Raw genomic sequence first — 5,966 nt, forward strand, 5'->3', positions numbered from 1 at the left:
TCCCTGGCGTACTCACACTCATAGAGACAGAAAGTGGAACAGAAGTTACAGGGGCTGGGGGACAGGAAACTGGGGAGTTGTTTCATGGGAACAGAGTTTCAGTTTTGCAAAATGAAGAGTTATGAAGATGGATGGTTGTAAAACAAAGTGAATACCACAGAGGTGTACAATTAAAAATGGTTAAAATGGTAAATTTTATGTTATGTGTATTTTACTACAATAAACAAATTTTTTAACTACGTTAAGTAAAGACTAGCAAAGTTAAGGAAACAATGGCTTCTTTACCTGTCATATTGTATATTTTCTAGGTAGACAACTAAGATGTTAATCATATGGTTTAATTTTTTAGTTGTAAACATTGCTTTGCTTCTCGTTAGGTTTCAAGAAAGATTGTGTTCAGGATAATTTCAGGGAAAAATACATGTATATGTACATATACACATACGTCAAACTGATTAGAGCTGAATTCTCAATTGACAGTTCCTCTTTCCACATTCTAGTAACGTTTCTAGCAAAAAAGGTATACAGTCAAGAGAGATTTGACCACAACCTTGCTGTTAGAGTGACAAACCCCTCCCACGCGGTGCTGAAGAGGCACCCTCTGCCTCCCCTTCAACTCTTTCCACTCCTTTCTACCAGACACCAAGATGTGCTTGCTTAGGGCGCCCCCTGGTAGTCAGGGTCGGAACTGCTTTTCAGGGCCTAGATTGAATCTGAGTAAATCTTTGTGCTTGCATACATTGTTGAAGTTCAACAAATATTTGTGTAGCAGCAAATGTGGCAGCCCAGAGTAAATGCAGTAATCTTGTCTGTGATCATGTGAGAGCCGAATTTAATGGTGCTTTTCTTTGAGCACCCAAGTTTAAGATGCATAAAAAACTGTTGTTTGATTTTTTCCTGTTGGTTTAAAATTGCTAGTATAGACAGTACTGTTCGTTACTTATTATACTAATTGGCAGTGAGTAGTATTTCAGTTACTCTATGAGCTATACATATCTTTTATAGTACTTTTGTAAATTAACTCAACTACTATTTATCGAACATCTGCTCATACAAGGCCATGGTTGGGTGTTGGGTGTGATAAGAAGGCCTCGCTTTCCTTACTCAAAGAGGTCATTGCGCTGAGCTCTGCGCTAATCTCTGTCCACTGGGGGAGTTTACGACGTGTCTGTTCTGAATTTTGTTAGTGCCGTTGAATCGATTCCAACTCCTAGAGAATCCTGTGGACAGCGGGGCAGAACCCTGCCTGGTCTTTTTGCACCATCCTCTTACCTTCCAGAGCCATATCAGGCAATGCTCACTGCTATTCACAGGGTTTTCATGGCCAGTTTTTTTTTCGGAAGAGGGTGGCCAGATCCTTCTTCCTAGTCTCCCAGTCTGGAAGCTCCACTGAAACCTATCCCCCATTGGTGACGCTGCTGGTATTTGAAATACCAGTGGCATCGCTTTCAGCATCACAGCGACACACAGTCACGACAGTATGACAACTGACAGATGGTGGTGTGTTTCCCTGATTGGGAAACGAACCCAGGCCGTGGCAGTGATCTTAACCACTAGACCACGAGGGATAGCTTTGTTCTGAATTACAGAGTATTAATTCACAAATAAACACTTGAAACACAGTCTACCCCTTAAGAAGACAATGGTAGTAAATAAAGAGCATAGTAATTTAAATAGCTTCTGACACAATTGTAAATGTTCTGTACACATTTCTTAAAAGATGTAATCAGGCACATGGTGGAGGCAAGTTAAGTGTCTTTTGAGAAATTAGGAGGACTCTGTTTTGCAGTGAAAGCCTACATCTATGTAATTCTCTGCTGAGTCTTATAACACAGTATAATTCCTTGATTTTAGGGCACTTTTGCTTTTAAAAACTCGCCTACCTAGATTAAGTCAAAAGTTTATAGCCAGTGTTACTTATTTAAATTGTACCTCAAACCAGTGTTTTTCTAAGGGCGTTTAGGAGCCCTTTACCTTCAGAGCCATGGTCATCGATCACTCTGGAGTCTTCTTCACTGCTCCCCAAATGCTGGGCTACATGGGAAGTAACATGTCTGTATCTACCACACAGCATTATTGTTGGTGTTTTAATATTTCCTGAGGATTTCTTAAGAGAGAGCCAAAACCTTAGCAATCCACCATATGGAATGAGTGTCTTGAATAAGTTCTCCTCTTAAGGTCTTCAAACCAGTATGAAGAGTCATAGTGTTGCCCTTTGTCTGCCTTTGCTCCCCACGTCCCCACCTCCTGCTCTGCAGACCCCAGCTCAGCTGGTCTGACTCACTAACTCCTCACCGTATGACTGAGCTCCGGAGTGGAGTGGGGGAGACTCTAGAACTTGTTTTCCTGATGCTGATGCTGGTTTAGAAATCTACAGTTCCAGTCTCTAGTGAGGATTTACAGCAGAGGTTACACTGCAAAAAGGAAGGAATGCAGAACAGGATTTCTCCTTCTGAATTTAACACTAGACCTGTCTCAGGCTAGAAAGTGTCAGTTTTCATGATTTCCCGTCAAAGCAGACAGGCCCAGATTAATGATCAAACAACCTCATGCTCCTGTTTCACTAGGAGTTAGTTCTTCAGTATCCTGAGTGCCTGTTTTCTTTTTCAAGTATTGCAAGATTATGAGAATCCATGAGATAATTTCTATAAAGTGATTGCAATTGGGAGAAAAGTGCAAATACGCAGTGGTCAGTTTCTTATTTTGCATGTGAAAAAAAAAGAGATTTGTTTATCTCATAGAGGCTCTGCAGGCCTTGGGAGTGTGTACTGTGGAAATTCTCTCAGCTGTGCAATTATATGACCTGTAACCTATCTCTTGTTGACTAATTAGCTTAATTCCAGAAAATCGGGTGTTCAGAACAGAGGGGGGCAGAGGTAACCGTTCAAGTAGAATCAGTAGGAGTAGAGCTTTCCAGAACTCCTAGACTGAAGAAAGAATTCTGCTGGCATATAATTTTGCCAAAATTTAAAGTAGCAAAAAATTTAAACTGGAACACTAGATTGATAACATTTATTTATCAATATGACATGCGTTATAAAGAATCTTTTTTCTTTTTTGCAGAGAGTTAAATCCTTGCGATTCCATGTCCTGTGGAAGTTGGCTGCGTAGACATAGCAATGGTAAGGCGAAGAAATCAGGCTTGACTACTAATCTTGTTACTGCGGCATACAAGTTCACGAATATTTTAAGAATTACATTATTCTTGCACAAGTGAATATAGCTAACTGATAGAAGCATTTAGAGTGTATTAACTGAATCCTCTTTGTTAAAAGTGAAGTGTTATACACAGAAACTTTAGGTTAACCTGCTGGGAAGTTCCTTTGCAGCTGTTCTTTCTTTTGTTCTGATGCACATTTTCTAAGTGTCTGTAATCCCTTGCTTGGCTAGCCAGGATGAAGTGTGGTGGGAAAACCGTGCTGGAAAAAAATGCCCAGGCAAGGAGGAAGAAGTGACAACACGCTGTGGAGGAATGGTGGAATTTGTGGGAGCTGTGCACAAATGTGAATGGAGGAGGAGCTAGAAAAAGAAGAACAAACTACACCCAAAGCTAGCAGAAGGAAGGAAATAACAAAGATTGAGGAGAGATAAATGAAATAGAAAAACAAGGGAGAAAATCAAGGAAACCAAAGTTGGTTCTTTGAAAAGATCAACAAAATTGACAAGCTAGCTAGAAGGACTAAGAGAAAAAGAGAGATGGCTCAAATTATTAAAATCAGAGATGAAATGGGAACATTACTAGCAAATCTACAGAAATAAAAAGGATTTTAGGGAGAATATTATGAACAATTGTACGCCAGTAGATTGGATAACCTAGATGAAATGGACAAATTGTTAGAAACACAAAACTTACCAAGACTAAATCATAAAGAAATAGAAAATCTGAATAGACTTATAACTATTAAGGAGATTGAAAGAGTAATCAAAAATCTCCCAGGGGCCGGCCCGGTGGTGCAGTGGTTAAGTCCGCACATTCCACTTCAGTGGCCTGGGGTTTGCTAGTTCAGATCCCGGGTACAGACATGGCACCGCGAGGCAAAGCCATGCTGTGGTAGGCCTCCCACATATAAAGTAGAGGAAGATGGGCACAGATGTTAGCTCAGGGCCAGTCTTCCTCAGCAAAGAAAAAAGAGGAGGATTGGTGGCAGATGTTAGCTAAGGGCTAATCTTCTTAAAAAAAAAAAACTCCCAACAAAGAAAAGCCCTGGACCTGATGGTTTCACTGGTGAATTCTACCAAACATTTTAAAAAGAACTAATACCAATCCTTCTCAAACTTTTCCAAAACTTGAAAAAGAGGAAACACTTCCCAACTCCTTCTACGAGGCCAGCATTCCCCTGATACCACAGTCACACAAAGATACTACAAGAAAGGAAAACTACAGACCAATATCTCTTATGGACATTGATGTAAAAATCCTCCGCAAAATAGTATCAAACAAAATTTGGCAGCATATTAGAAGGATTATATGCCGTGACCAGGTGGGGTTGATTCCTGGAATGAAGGATACTTCAACATGTGTAAATCGATCAATGTAATACACCACATCAGCAGAAAGAAGGAAAAAACCATGTGGTTATCTCAACTGATGCAGCAAAAGAATTTGACAAATTCAACACCCTTTCATGATGAAAACACTCAACAAACTAGGAATAGAAGGAAGCCACCTCAACATAATAAAAAGTGTATAGGAAAAACCCAAGCAAACATTATACTTAATGGTGAAAGACTGAAAACTTTTCCTCTAAGGTCAGGAACAAGGCAAGGATGCCTGCTTTCACTGCTTCTATTCAACACAGTACTGGAAGTTCTAGCCAAAGCAATTAGACAAGAAAAAGAAATAAAATTTATCCAAATTGGAAAAGAAGAAGTAAAATGATCTTTGTTTGCATATGATAGGATCTTATGTGTAGAAAACCCTAAAGATTCCACAAAAAAGTATTAGAATTAATAAATGTATTCAACAAAGTAGGAGGATACAACACACAAAAACAGTTGCATTTTTTTTTTTGAGGAAGATTAGCCCTGAGCTAACATCTGCTGCCAGTCCTCCTCTTTTTTCTGAGGAAGACTGGCCCTGAGCTAACATCCGTGCCCATCTTCCTCCACTTTATATGTGGGACGCCTACCACAGCATGGCATGCCAAGTGGTGCCATGTCCGCACCCTGGATCCGAACCGCTGAACCCCGGGCCGTCAAAGTGGAACGTGTGCACTTAACTGCTGCGCCACTGAGCTGGCCCCAACAGTTGCATTTCTATACACAAACAATGAAAAATCTGAAAAGGAAATTATGAAAACAATTCTACTTACACTAACATCAGAAAGAATTAAAAACTTAGGAATTAACATAACTAAGGAGGTGAAAGATTTGTACAATGAAAACTATAAAACACTGCTGAAAGATATTAAAGAAGACAAATAAATGGGAACAATTTCCATGTTCATGGATTGGAAGACTTATTATTACTGAAATGTCAATGCTGTCCGAAGTGACCTACAGAGTCAATGCAATCCCTATCAAAAACTCAATGACTTTCTTTTCAAAAATAGAAAAACTCATCCTAAAATTCACATGGAATCTGAAGAACCAAAAGAAACTTGAAAAAGAACAGAATTGGAGGACAAACACTTCCTGATTTCAAAACTTATCACAAAGCTACAGTAATCAAGACAGTGTAGTATTAGTGTAAAGACAGACTAATAGACCAATGGAATAGGGTAGAGAGTCCATAAAGAAACCCTCACATATATGATCAAGTGATTTTCCATAAGGGTGCCAAGGTCATTCAGTGGGGAAAGGACAATCTCTTCAACAAATGGTGCTGAGAAAACTGGATCTCCACACGCAGAAGAATGAAGTGATACCCTTACCTAATACCACAAGCAAAAAATTAACTCAAAATGCATCGAAGACCTAAAGTAAGAGCTAAAACTATTACTTTTAGAAGAAAATGTAGGGCTAAA

Source organism: Equus caballus, chromosome 17 (genome assembly GCF_041296265.1).
Source record: "Equus caballus isolate H_3958 breed thoroughbred chromosome 17, TB-T2T, whole genome shotgun sequence".
Classification (NCBI taxonomy): domain Eukaryota; kingdom Metazoa; phylum Chordata; class Mammalia; order Perissodactyla; family Equidae; genus Equus; species Equus caballus.